Here is a 15,728-nt window from a genome sequence, read left to right on the forward strand (position 1 = left end):
AAAAAGGATTTACAGGAAGCCGAAATTTCATTTGATGACATTCAGGATCGAGAAGTTTTCAGAGGAAAAGTCAAAATTACTAAAAACCTTATTTCGGTTACTACGCCAGTTCAACGTCCTGCCTGCAAATGGTCAAAACAGAAAAAAAACATAAAATTACAATGCACATTATATCACTTTTTTGAATTCCAAAATTAAGCTAGAAACCTTACAGACAGCTACACTAGGAAGGACGACAAACAACGAAATTTTACTCATTACGTATGTACATTGTGTTGAAAACAGTACTTGATTAATTTAAGAGTGATCTAGGAGTGTACATGGAGCAAACATTTGAACCCATATCTATCACTTCTGACAATAACAATGACTCTTACCCATTTTCACATCATTCTAGCTGAATATAGATGACAGATACGGGTATGTCATTCAAAACTGCATGCGTCATTCCATACTGCTTCAGCCACATATGCAAGAGTTCATGAATCATAGCAGCTGCTAAGTGGTTATGTGCTTGTCGCTTGGCAGTTCATGACCAGTTCTTTTCAATATGTGAGAGTCTGGAGAAAATACAGTGCTGACTAGGCAGCAGTCGAATACCATTTGTAACGAGATAGGGCGGGCATTGTTTTGTTGAAAGACAAACTCATGAAGACGTCAAACATAGGGGCACAGCCACCAGGCTTAACGTGCCAGAAATGTAATGGTCGTTGTCCCAGTTACCAGCTATGCGAACCAGAGGTACCTGTGTTGTATAACTAATAGCAACCCATACCTTCATGCTAGCTGTTGAGTGTGCATGACGTTGAGAAATGCAGTCTGGCAGTTTTTGCTTTCCTCAGAGCCTCCATAAACGAACACGTCCATCATGGTACTATATGGAGAATGAGACTTGTTTGAAAAGACGACGTGGCGTCCTCCTCTGTTCCATATTGTCAATGTAATCACCGTTGTCAGCGCGCCTCTCTGCAACCACACTGAGGAAAGTCACAAGAATGGTCGCTCTGCTGATAGAATGTGATGCTCTGAGGCCCGTGAAGACAAGCTGCGCCACGTGTGTGACAGCAGGTGTCACTACAGGTCTTACGAGTGCCAGCAGCTATCTCCAGCGGGGAGCGAGTAGCTTTTTCTGACGAGTTTAAACGCATGCAAAAACTCTATAGCACATAACAATGTTAAGACCTTCAGTGGGTACCTTTTCATTGACATTTCCCATGGGAACTGAATGGAGCCAAGCATTCGGTAAGTATGGTGGACAAGGCTAGTAGTGTGGTGTCACAAATAGTTCTTGTGGACTCCAGTGGTGTTCCAGATGACGTTGCTCTGTCCGGGTGAATACTTGTATTGTTGCAAACTGACTCACAGTATGTGAAAGGATATACAATTCTACTTAGTCAATCGAACAATGTGTACGCCCTCTCAGACACTAGATACGTGGAGCTGCTGAGCTCCAGCAAGGCGCTGAGTATGATCCTCCAGAACGCATCTATTCTATACTTGAACGGCAGTCATAAAATGCAGTCTTGGTAGGTCACAGTCCTGCCACTGTCCAGTTTCAACACGTGCTGGTACATGTTTCTGCTCCTTAGATGAGGCGTAATGCGATCTTTTCACAAACAAGCGACATTCAAATGTGATTTTTGAATAAGAAACCAACGTTGTAATCTCTCCTTACATAGAGACTGTAGATGATGTTGCTCTGAAATGCTTATCATTTGCCTGTCCAAACGTGGAACACAATTCATGCCAAACTGAGGTTTGTTGCACAGTGTAGAAATTCTAATACCCAGTACTGCACATCATGAATTCAGTATTCAGATCCATACCACTGACACATTAGCTTCACAAATTTGAACTTTGTTAGGTGGCAGATTCTGTTTATTCATAAACTCGTGGCAGGCCTATCAATTTCTGGAGTATTATCATATTCTACTACCATATCCACTATGCAGGTGGCCACTGTTTGAAGGGAATCTGGAATAGATAATTACAAAATTTTTTGTTGAGAAGACTTTCTTTTCTCTCGTCAGAAGTTGCTGCTTGTTGGGAGACTGCTTTCACAGCCCATTACGTGGTAAAGGCCCATGTCGCTGTCCTGGAAGGGTTCCCATGGCGGACGATTGCTAACGAACGGATGCCTAGTAAACGTTCAACTACACCCCTTGACTAATAGGCGTATAGGAGTATGATCACTCGAGGCCCTGGTGGATGGCAGCAGAGTACTGCGTCAATAGAACTCGCTCTCTCTGCAACCAGCTTTCCATCTAGCAACATGCATCTTCCTGAACTCCTTGATCCACTACTTCTTTTAGACATAACAGCTCCCTTCAGACATTTGGCATCTTCCCTGAGTTCACCTCATGTACTCCTAAATATGCAATAAAACAGGCAATGTATTGAACAGATTTCTCGGTTCTTCTTTAAAGCTCATTCACACTGGATGTCCACTTGCCCTCCTATCCTATTCACTGGCGTCACTGCAACGAGATAAAACCCTCTTTTCGATTCAAAAACCCTTATTATCGTGGCTCGGTGCCACTACTGGCGTGTTGCTGCTGATCAGGAGTTACAGTCTCCCACACAGCCTCGTGACCACGTATGGCTTTTGCTAATAAACACTGTGAACTGCGGGCTCTGCCTGTATCAACCAGCACATTCTGCCTGAAGCTAGTTGCGTGGTACACCAATGTTTGCCGAGCATGAGCGCCAAGCGTGACGAGAAGGTCAGAGCAGCTAGGCCTGGATGCCATCATTAGCGTGTGGCCATCACTGAGACGCTGCCAACTTATCTTGCTGAGCAGTGGCTGGGCAAATTGTGGCTGAGCCATCATGCATTGTGCTTGTTGCGCTGCTGTAGTTTGCTGCAACTGCCATCACTGTAAGGGTCCAGTCGTCGACGCTGGAGTCGTCGTCATCTCGCCATTGCAGTCACCATTCCGCCGTATTCTAAGGCTCATGGGTTCCCCACGTTGTCGTGCCAAACGGCAGCGCCATTTTCACGCACCATATATACTGCAAGTCTTCCTAGGATTCACATTACTGCCTCCAGGCGCCGATCTGCTGGTGGACAACTACGCAAGTGTAGCAGCACCGAAGATCAGAGATCTGTTTAGATTAGATTAGATTGAATTAGATTTACTTTCATTCCAATTGATCCGTAGTGAGGAGGTCCTCCAGGATGTGGAACATGTCAGAAAAACAACAATACATGACAAATATTTACAACTAAAACAAATAAGCTAATGTACCATTCCACAGGTCCCAAGTGGAATGATCGTCAGTTTTTAATGAACACTAAGAGTCATTTTACAAATACTAATGCACTGACTTTAAAATAAAAAAGTTTTTATTTATTTATAAGGTAATAAACATGTAATACAACTACTGTAATACTTATTTACAATGAACACATTACTGCACTGAAATGGTGCAGAAGTTAGATTATACTTACAAACACACACACACACACACACACACACACACACACACACACACAAATTTTCAATGAACGCATTACTGCACTGAAATTGTGCAGAAGTTATGTTGTACTTATATACAAATCAGTTGGTTTTACTAAGAAATTCATCAATGGAGTAGAAGGAGTTGGCCACCAATAAATCCTTTAGGCTTCTCTTAAACTGAATTTCATTGGTTGTTAAGCTTTTCCTTGCAGTTGTCGTTTCTCGTCTTTGCTTTGAAACCTTGGTGAGGAATTTAATAGAGTGATACTCAGATGAAGTGGGAAACAGTTGTCGTTGCGTCCGAGGCCGGGGAAGATTTTGAGGCATTTACTGACAGAATGTGAACGATTTCACGTCGTACTTATACCCTGGGAAGGGACGCAGCACTTAATGCTGTCTTTCTATAGGAAGCTAAAGTGTGCAGAGTGGCTTTGTTTATCCAATACACAAATTAGAAATGAAGTCAAAGTGGCATCATCGTTTTTCTTTACATGAAACAGTCTGTTCGGCGCTAAAGCGAGACGGAACATGGCAATTCGTTTCCACCCCTTCGTGCAATAGTGATTCACATCACATGTTTACAAACGAGGCAAACTGCAGACATTGTAGGTGGACAGGCCATACCACCTGCAGATGTTGCGCTCCTTGTTGTCCTAATTGTAAAGAGACTGCATGTTTGGGCATTAACTTCCCCTTGGTTGCAGGGTAGTTTGAACTGTGGCAGTGGCAGAGACAAGCATTACAGAAGCAATACGAGAATAAATCAGGCAAACGGATAGGGGCAGACACAGCCACACCTCCAGTAAGAACAATTAATGCCATCAATTTTCCTATGCTGCAAGAAGTTGCAAGTGTGACTGTATTGGGAAAGATGCAAGGAAGAAAAATTAGAATTTTGAATGAAGCAGGCACTCAAGTAATTTTACTGTTCTTACCCACTGAGGGTAAGTGGGCATTTAAGCCGTCCTGCTGCCTTATTACTGACTTGGAGACCGAAGTAATTAAGCCTGCGAGAACATTTTATGTGAAGCTAGTAATTCAAGGAAGAAGGTATGAGTCTGAGATGAAGGCATTGCAGGAGAGACGGCAGCATTTTGGTATCATCCTGGGAAATGACTTCCTGCGCCATTGTGAGGGCTTGATTGACTACCAGTCATACACTCTTCTATTTGATGAAGCAATTTGCCTTTTTGGCGGCGACAGCGCCACACAGATACAACGAACTCCGGGAAAGGGGCCCATTCCTCAAAATTCCGATTAACTGTATATCTTGGTGTTAAAAGCCGACGCCCTTGTAGCTATATGAAGCAGTACTGGGAAGGTTCTCTGGATGCCGGCCAAAATCCGTGAACCTAGAAGAATTATTTTTCCGGCTGACTTGCTCACTCAGAATGATGTTCTTGAAAGATTTCAGGTCCACTTGAAGTGAGGCCTTTGTATGGCATAAACAGCGGATAAAAACTATGTGTTCCAGTTTGTTTAGATATTTTGGAGTGAAAGATGGTTTAATAATATGTGGAACTATACTGATCAGTAAACAGGAGTTATCTAATGAACAGTTGCCTCCGGTGGGAGGAAAGCAGTTTCAGAGGAAAAGGAATCTGATATCTTTGCCCGTAAGAGAAGTTTATACAATCACACCACCCCTTAGAACAATCACACCACCCCTCAGAAATCGCTTCCAGGAGGAGTTGTGACTTTTGAGAGAATCATGTCGAAACCTTATGTATCTATTGTTGGAGGAATTTGCATGATTGTCTGAGAAGAGGCAATATTTGCTGACCACTGACTTAACACACTATGAGATTCCGACTGGGAATACCAGACGGATGGTACAAAAACCTTATAGAAACCCACATCACTTGCAGAAATCTCTTCCAGGGGGAGTTGTGACTTTTTTACAGAATCATATCGAAATCTTATGTGTCTAAGAGGGATTTGGATGATTATTTGAGAAGAGGCAACTTAACATACTATGAGATTCCGATTGGGAATGCCAGACGGGTGGCACAAAAATCTTATCGAAACCCACACCACTTGCAGTCAATTGTGGAGGAGAGTATTCGGCAACAGCTAGTTGTGGGAATCATACAACCCGATCCAGCCCCTGGGCATCGCCTACTATAGTAACCATTCTCAAAAATAAATTAATGGTGAGAAATCCTGTAGCCTGTGTGTTGATGTGTGGGCAGTAAATAAAGTCACAATACTTGACACATTTCCCCTGCCTTTTATAGATAAAACTTTGGATAGGTTAGGGCAATGCAAGTATTTTACTATCCAGGATATAAAATCAGGATAGTATTGTGCCCCAAGATAGGTCAAAAACTGCTTAGGATGCTGATAATCCTGCCACTGAGCACACATAAACAAAACCACACACAAGAAAAATGATTTTGTAGTTTTCTCTGGGATATATGAGTTTTTTATGGTGCCTTTTGGCAGTCTCGTTGTTAGGGGCTTGGAAGCCAACTATGTGCCTAGTTTATTTAGATAATATTATTGTATTCTCAGGAATTCTCAATTACGAACATGCCAAATGGCTAATGAGCATGTTGTCATGATTACAAGGACACATTTGAGTTTGAACCTGAAGAAATGTTTGTTTGTGGAAACACAGTATTAGTGCTGGGTTCATGTTATCAGATCTCCTGGGGTGAAGCCTGATCACAACTAACAGAAGTGGTAGGCAATTTTCCTGCACCCACTAACACGAAGGTATTACAGAATTTTTGAGCCCTGTAAATTATTACTTCCATTTTGTCTTTTATTATACCACAGTAATCTGTTGAGAAAGGAGTAACTTTTGAGTAGACTGCAGAATGCGAGACTGCAATGCAACAGATCAAAGATGTTTTAACTAGTTCTCCATTGCTGGCAAACCCTCATTTTGAGAGACCATTTGTACTGCGTGATGCATCTAATTTTTCATGTGGTGCATTTTAAGGCAAGAACAAAATGGCAAAGAGGAACCAACTGGTTATGGTTTTCACCAACAACACAGAGCAGAAGTTAACTATAGTACTGCACAGAAGGATTTATTGGCCTTGGTGCTTACTGTAGAGCTGAAAGAAGGCCAGACACAGGATTCTGAGTGTTACCAGTGTGTCACTCTCCAAGATTTTATATCCAGAAATGATATTCTGTATCATAAAAACTCCCACCAGCAATCTATCAGTGTTACAAAAGGCACTTCAGCATCATATTATTGCCCAACCTCATGACAGCATTCAAGACTCTTATAGAAAGAAGCAGTCACTAATACTTGGACTGCCACACATGACTGATGGAAAAATCAGCTGCATGATGTTGAGAAGTACATCTGTACTTGCCTTCATGCACACAAGAGGCGCAGCAAACATGGCCATGGATTCCATTGCAGACTTTACCAGAAGTCTTTAGGCCATTCGAGAATGTTGCCTTGGATATCACGGGACCATTCTCCATATCATGAGATCATTCCTGTAGACGCATTAGGAAAGTAAGTACTGTCCGTCAATAATTGATCAGTTTTCAGATTATCTTGTTTTGGAACGAATTGCTGTTAAGATGGCAGAGAGCTAGCAAAGGCCTTCGCGAATCACTTAGTATTTCTATTTGGAAGCCCCCATACTATTTTGATGGACCAGGGAATAAATTTTATGTCTGCTTTATTTGTACAATTGTGAAAGTTGTTAAGGATTAAGAAGTGTAGAAGTACCCATTTCCAGCCCAAAGTCAATGTCCATACCAAATGGCTTTATAACATCATTGTACAAGTTTTATGAAGAAGACACAGTATACACCCTAAGAGATACTACAGCGATGCCACATGAGCTCCCCTTTGAATTATATAAATTGTCACTGGGTACTGAATTAGGTGAAGTGAAAAGTTTAGTCTATCAACTTAAAATGATCTGGAGAAAGGTATAGCACAGTAATTTTTAAGGCAGCTTCACAGCAGATTCAGAGAGGCAATAAAGGAGCAGTGATACTCCCATATCGACTGGGTGATTGGCTCTTGTTGTGGAATATGATGATCAAAAAGGGAAAAAAAAGCCAAAATGTTCTCTCCATCCTATGAGATTCTCCAACCAAATCATATGTTTGCTGTTTCCAGTCAATGCTGGAATACACCTTGCAGGCCGCCCTGTAATTATCCAATGTGAAAAATTGAAAACGTATTATGGACATGCCGTGCCATCCCTGCCTGTTGTATCTGCAGAATCACTGTGAGCCAAACCAAATTTTGCATACAGCATGCAAAAGCAAAAGAACCTTCCATTCCAGATGTGATGTATATTTGCATTTTAGGCAGCCCTGTCCTTCATGGTCGTGAGATTAAATGTTTCAATCAAGAGTTCTTTAGAACTAATTCACCAGGGACTGGCATCTTTCAAGATGTGACACAACCATAGAGCATCCCACGAGAAAGAGTACTTCAATTCTCAATTTTCTATTGTAGTCTATGCTATGTCTTGTATGTTTCCTGTCGTCATGTTGGCAGAGAATCTGAATTCAGGAACATAGATTCCGTAACTCCCACACTGGCTGTGTTGTGGACGATTCTGTGCCTTGTAACACTTCAATGTTTGCTAATGGTTAAGGACAACCCTTTGTCTTTTTATCCTTAGAAGTGGATAAGTATTACATTGTCAAATGTTTTGCTTCACAATGCTTGCTTGCAAATAATGAATTTTATGTGTGATATGTTCGAAGGTTTGTTTTGTCATCATTCTGAGGTGGAACGAACCGAGGTCTCAGTTTTTAGTTTCGCATCGCTGTATTGTGACCCTTATGAGACCTGTTTCGCAGCTACCCTGCCATACATTTGACTCACAACACTCCTGTTACTTTGCACTAGAACTGTCACGTATTCTTTCTTGTCATCAGTTTCCTCATTTATCCAGAGTCGAATTATGTAAGACATTTATATCAGTGTGATAAAGTATGTCCCATATGCGAGGTGCCCTAGTGCGTCAACAGTGCTGGGCAGTTAAGTATGTAAACAGAGGGCTACATGGGGATATATATAGGGGAGGAGGTTGTTAGTGTTGCAGCCCTCCCTGTCATGATGATATCGCGGGCAGATGCTGTCATAGCAACAGTCTGAGCACTGTGTAGCCTTATGTGCTCTGCACATGGTCACACACAGCCACCTGCCCCACCCATATACAAGCACGACCCACAACAACATAAACACGAGTACAATAAGTAAGTAAATGCACTAATGAGTCCATCACTTTCACTTACTAGGAACTTCTAACTAAATGAAACCCTACATATACCGTAATCCGTGCTGTATCCACAACAAGAAAATTTTCAATACACCATAGTTAAACAGCGAGTTGCAGTACAGCTTAAAACATCAGTTTTCACATTAACGAACACCTTTGGACGCTCACTCAGGACCGCTAAACTTACACTCAAAGCCAAGTGACTCAAGAGGATGTCATTAAGGTTTTCACCAATCGGTATAAAAGCCTCTGCTTTAGTATTATATTAGTGGAGAACGCGTACTTGTGCTAGCCACTTAATCACGTCCTGCTATTCATTACCTGTTTGAATGCTGATAGGATATCTCGTCAAAATCCAAGATGAGAAAGTCAGCATAAGACAAAATCTCAAAATCTATCTGCTGCCTTTCTATTAATTTCAAGTATACGCTACGTAGGTGTTCTCTCTCTTCCACAACTTCGTAATGCTTTCGTAGAGTAAAGTGCAAAAGACTGCGCTGAGGGGCGCTTTTAGACTGCCAGCGGTGTCTTTTTGTCACGTACCAGCTCTGCGATAAACATGGTGGGTTCAGTGTAACCCCAATGTGCTGCCGCTGGCTGGATGTTCTGAGCGTGCCTGTTTCACGCCTTTGACTCTTTATATTCATAAATAATGTCTTTCCCTCTACTTGTAATTCTGAGCCTGTCCTGAGTGCTACTGTCAATTTTGTCTTTGTCTCCATCAGGTTTGTGGATGCTCGAAGTATCGAACAGCCTACCACGATGTGGGAATGTTCAGTTCCACAACTCTGTTTTTTTTCCCCCTCATTACCGCATCACCAGCCCTCTCACTTAGCGCCATTATAAGCAACAAGGTACTAAATAGGTTCATTACAAATCAAACAGTTTCTGCATCAGTCACAGGTCTGTTTTGCCACTACAGATTTCGCCACTATGTGTGTACTCTTCACCAACATCAGCCAAGTAAATAACCGTTCTCCACCTGAAGATGATGGTGTAAACCATTGAAACGCACAGTGGCAAAATAAACGAGTGACTGAGGCAAAAACTGTTTTATTTCTACATTAATTTCTGCTTTACTTGCACTTTTTATGTATTAAGAGGGTCGTTCAATAAGCAATGCTACACATTTTTTCTCGTCAGTTTCAGTTGAATAAGTGCGGATTTTGTGGTGGAACATCGTCGAATATTCGTGTTTCAGCCCCTATAGTTTCATGAAGTTCCGATTCATTGCGGTGCGATATGTAACCCAGAAAATGGCGTCTCTAACAGAGGTGCGTTCCAAGCAGCGATCTGTCCTTGAGTTTCTCTTGGCGGAACCTCAGTGCATCGCAGATATTTATAGGCGTGGAGACCTGACAGTGAACAAAAGCACCGTGAGTCGCTGGGTGAGGCATCTGTCACTTCACCAACAAGGTCGCGCAAACCTGTCCGATCTCCCGTGCACACAGCTGTGACTTCTGCAATGTTGGCACATGCGAACACTCTCATACCAACCACGTGACCGACAGATGACAGTCAAACATCTCGCTGCACAACTGTTCGTCTCTGTTGGTAGTGCTGATACACTCGTCCACCAGTTGGGTACTCACAAGGGAACCTCCCCATCGCACCCCCCTCAGATTAAGTTATAAGTTGGTACAGTGGATAGGCCTTGATAAACTGAACACAGATCAATTGAGAAAACAGGAAGAAGTTGTGTGGAACTGTGAAAAAATAAGCAAAATATACAAACTGAGTAGTCCATAGGCCACATATACAATATCATGGAGAATATGAGCTCGGGAGCGTCGTGGTCCCGTGGCAGCGTGAGCAGCTGCAGAACCAGAGGTCCTTGGTTCAAGTCCTCCCTCGAGTGAAAATTTTACTTTCTTTATTTTTGCATAGTTTTGATCTGTCCGTTCGTTCATTGACGTCTCTGTTCACTGTAATAAGTTTAGTGTCTGTGTTTTGCGACCGCATCGCAAAACCGTGCGATTAGTAGACGAAAGGACGTGCCTCTCCAATGGGAACCGAAAACATTTGATCGCAAGGTCATAGGTCAACCGATTCCTCCACAGGAAAACACATCTGATGTATTCTATACGACACTGGTGACGGCATGTGCGTCACATGACAGGAATATATTGTCGACCCACCTAACTTGTACACTTGGCGAATGGGTAAAAAGATTCTTCTACCTTGCCCGATTTAGGTTTTCTTGTGGATGTGATAATCACTCCCAAAAAAGTGATGAAAACCTAAGAGTTTGTCACATAAACTGAAAATAAAAATTAAATTTTTCACTCGATGGAAGATTTGAACCAAGGACCTTACGTTCCGCAGCTTCTCACGTTGCCACGAGACCACGGCACTCCTGAAATTTGCGTGTCCTTGATGTTACTTATCTTCCCGTGAACTACTCAGTTTGTATATTTTGCTTATTTTTTCACAGTTCCACACAACATCTTCCTGTTTTCTCAGTTGATCTGTGTTCAGTTTTTCAAGGCCTATCCACTGTGCCAACTTATAACTAAATCTGAGGGGGGTGCAATGAGGAGGTTCCCTTGTCTAGTGGTGTGTGCCTCCTGGTTTCCTCGCCGCCATACAGAAGACCATAAAGAGCAACGAAGGACCATCTGTGTGGGATTTCTTGCGCGTTACGAGACTGGTTGCGACCATTTCTTTGTCGAACATCGTCACAGATGCTGAAGCATTGGTTCATCACTTCGAACCGGAAATAAAACGGCAATCCGTGGAGTGGCGCCGTAGCACTTCTCCTCCAACGAACCCTCCAGTAAAGTCATGCGACGATCTTTTGGGATCCTTCGTGGTGCAACGATCAACTCTGAGCTGTACTGAGCGGCAGAGTGGAACGGCAGAGAGACAGCTTGAAGGTGGTTTACTGAACCCTCTACCAGGCAATTTATTGTGAATAGCAGAGTAAGCACGTAAATGTAGCTACCCTCAGGAATTTTAAGGAACGGCTTCAGTGTGCTCGTCGCACAAAAATTCAAACTAACTTCTCCTTCTTCATGACAACGCAAAGTCTCACACAAATCTGCGCGCTCGGGAGCAGCTCACAAAAGCTTTTTGTAGTGTTCTTCCTCATCCACCCTACAGCCCGAATCTCAGAACTTCCGAATTCCATTTGTTTGCTTCAGTGAAGTATGTTCTCTGAGGGAAGCAGTATGTGGACGCCGGGGAGGTTACTGATGCAGCAAGACATTGGCTCCGACGTCGACCACTACAGGCATACTGGCCTTCCTGTAAGGTGGCGTAAGGCCGTCACATTGAACGGAGATTACGTTGAAAAATAGGGTTTGTAGCCAAAAGAGAGTAATATGGTACATCGGAATCCTGAATAAAACCAACCTGCTTTCATAAAAAAATGTGTTGCATCACTTACTGAACGCCCCTCTTATTTAACAGCTTTCTCTTTTCTTCTTTAAAACTTACTCCCATTGAATGCCCATTTATCGACCTAATCTCTCCCACACTATGCACAACGTTATTATATTTGTCTGAGCTGATTTTGAAATCATTACTCAGTGCACATATGCATTCTTGAGACTGTAGTATGTCTGTGGCATAAGCTAGAAACTGAGATAATTCTTGGACACTCTTCATCTATGGTCCATTTTACAGGTAGTGTCAAGTCCAAAATGTTTAACTGAAAGGAGGTCCACATTTAGATTTTCCTTCATTCCTTAAATCGCTTAAATGAATGCCAGGATGGTTCTTTTTAAAAGAAAATGGTCTATTGCTCTCCTTCCTAGTTAAATCGAAGCTTTTGCTCCGTTCTGTAGTGACCTCATTGTCCTCCGAAAGACAATAACTCTAATAAACAACTTTCTTCCTACCAAAATGTTACTGCTTCATCTAAAGTAAGCGTAAAACAACAGAAATTTTACAGTTGTTTAAGATTACTTCCGTGCGCTTTGAACAATCTCACAACGCAGCGAGCAAGTTATACACGAAGGAGGTTAACACTATTTTACGTGTGTCGATTAAATAAGATTTGCGCACTATAAATCAGGTATTCTTCCATAAATCTATCTACACTGAAAAGTATCGCTGAATATTGTAAGCGTTAAAGCAATTTTGAAATTTGCGTCTGGAAAATTGTACTGAAATGCAGGAGGATCTGCAACGAATTGACGCATGGTGCAGGGAATGGCAATTGAATCTCAATATAGACAAGTGTAATGTGCTGCGAATACATAGAACGTAAGATCCTCTATCATTTAGCTACAATATAGCAGGTCAACAACTGGAAGCAGTTACTTCCATAAATTATCTGGGAGTAGTCATTAGGAGTGATTTAAAATGGAATGACCATATAAAAATAATCGTCGGTAAAGCAAAAGCCAGACAGATTCATTGGAAGAATCCTAAGGAAATGCAATTCGAAAACAAAGGAAGTAGGTTACAGTTCACTTGTTCGCCCACTGCTTGAATACTGCTCACCGGTGTGGGATCCGTACCAGATAGGGCTGATAGGAGATAGAGAAGATCCAACGGAGAGCAGCGCGCTTCGTTACAGGATCATTTAGTAATCGCGAAAGCGGTACGGAGATGATAAATAAACTCTAGTGGAAGACTCTGCAAGAGACGCTCAGTAGCTCGGTACGGGCTTTTGTTGAAGTTTCGAGAACATACCTTCACCGAGGAATCAAGCAGTATATTGCTCCCTCCTACGTATATCTCGCGAAGAGACGATAAGGATAAAGTCAGAGAGATTAGAGCCCACACAGACACATACCGACAATCTTTCTTTTCACGAACAATACGAGACTGGAATAGATGGGTGAACCGATAGAGGTACTCAAAGTACCCTCCGCCACACACCGTCAGGTGGCTTGCGGAGTATGGATGTAGATGTAGAGAAATGATTTCCTGATTCTAAGTGTCTATCGACATACACGTCGTTCGCAACTGCAGGCACTTGATACTCTCACAGTAACTAAAACATCGCAATACTTAGGTCCAATTTCGCTCTCAATACACGCTCAAACCTCACAAAGTAAAAGAGTGCTCTCATCCCAAAAATGAATATTATTAACAACGTTGTGCACTAATCGTCTCTCGCTTCGAACTCATTAACATTCTGAAAAGTTGTTTGTCCAACGACTATGTTTCTACGCTCCTGCGTTTGATTTGATGGTCTGTCACAGTATTAAGAAACAGTATTAAATATTGTGTTTTCCGCGTCGGTGGGCATGTGCTCCATATTTGGAACCAATTATGGAATCTGTCAGTTTACTTCAAATTTCGATCCTGTGTATGGACTGTAAGATTCTGCAACTGTAGAAAAAATTAAAACATCGTAGCACGTGTAATAACTATTTTGCAGCCTGTGGTGATATTGCTGAATAATGTTGTGAACTATGGAAAGAAATGGAAGGTTAGAATGTACTGTCCCTTCGACAGCAGCATCATTAGAGACGGAACACCAGCAGAGTTAGTGTAGGGCGCTGAGAGGAAGTAGCCCAAAGATTAAACCACTATAGCCAGATGGGGATTCAAAACCTGCTCCTGCGAATTAAGTGATGTGCCTTAATTACTACGCCACAGCCGCGCGGTCTAGGGCGCCTTGTCGCAGTCCGCACGGCTCCCCCCGTCGGAGGTTCGAGTCCTCCCTCGGGCATGGGTGTGAGTGTTGACTTAGCGTAAGTTTAAGTTAAATTAAGTAGTGGAGCTTAGGGACAGATGACCTCAGCAGTTTGGTCCCATAAGGCCTTACCACAAATTTCCAAATACTACGCCACATCACTATTTCCTTGAATCGAGACTGAACTTTTCTGTAATGACAACAGAGTTATTAAACTGATAATGCTGCAGGCAGAGTGGGATGTATTAAACGCGCAAACAAAGTTGACGCTCTGGCGCGGTGGCTGATGGGAGCGACCTGAAAGGTATTTCCCATTTACAGTCGCTTCCATCAGCCACCACGCCGAGTGTCAACTCTATTTGCGCTATTAATAAGCTTCGGATTTGGCTTTTGCAATTGAATCCGGTTGGTAATTCTCTGAAGTGACATTGTTCTTGCAAAGTTTTGGAAGCGTAATTGCATTAGAAATTTAGTACGGTGGAGGATAGTTTAAGATAAGACGGCTGGTGTGTAGAGAAACAGCGCCGCCTGACAAAGGAGAAGTTGTTGAAGGGAAGAGTTAATTCCAATACAGCAAAAGTCACTTTAGTTTTTACAATGCCTAATGAATGCACAGTACATGGTATTATTACCGAGAAAAAGCTTTCGTTGAGCATTCTTTGCTTAAATTGATGCACCTCCCAGAGAATCATTGATTCCTTCGAATCTGACAGTATTCAGTTTTGTGGATTGTAAACTGTTGCTACTTTTTTAGCTGTTTTATTTGCTCTTTAGAGAATAGACTGTTTTCACCATTCATATCATCTGACAATGTTGTTAAGTATTACTAACGTGGTCGGTGAACCTTGCTTCTAATTTTTTCACTACGATGCCGTACTTGTCGTTTATGACAATATATTTCCATCCACATCTAAATATGCAGCTGCTATTTATTGAAGAGATTTATTTTAATACGTAAGGTTACGGCAAGAGGAGAATGTAGAATTTTATTAAATATCTGTCTGTTGAAGATGACACGTTGTATTAGGTTGGCGAGAGATTCTGTTCGTAACACAAACTGTGGGTTGAAATAACAATTGATGTCACATACTTATTCAAAAGAAATCTTTGTAGACCAGTGTTTCACAAAAATTGCTTCAAAAACTGGTTCAAACTGCTAGAAAATCTGTTACAAAACTGCGACATGACTAATACACAAACTGGCCTGGCATCGGCCCTATGTAAACGGATAACTCTCAAGAATACCACATACATTATTCCTAATAGTAAATTTTCACGTTTACGATGAAGGATGAAATATTTGAAGTAATTCGTTTTTTGCATATTAATCATCTGTACAAAAATTCGAAGAATTTTATGTCTGAAGAATTACGTTTGAAATATGAAAACTATAAATATTTATTTTGCCTTCGTTCACAAACATTCCAATGCGAAGTGTTATTATTAATTTATACAAAA

This window comes from Schistocerca piceifrons, chromosome 5 (genome assembly GCF_021461385.2).
Source record: "Schistocerca piceifrons isolate TAMUIC-IGC-003096 chromosome 5, iqSchPice1.1, whole genome shotgun sequence".
Lineage (NCBI taxonomy): Eukaryota > Metazoa > Arthropoda > Insecta > Orthoptera > Acrididae > Schistocerca > Schistocerca piceifrons.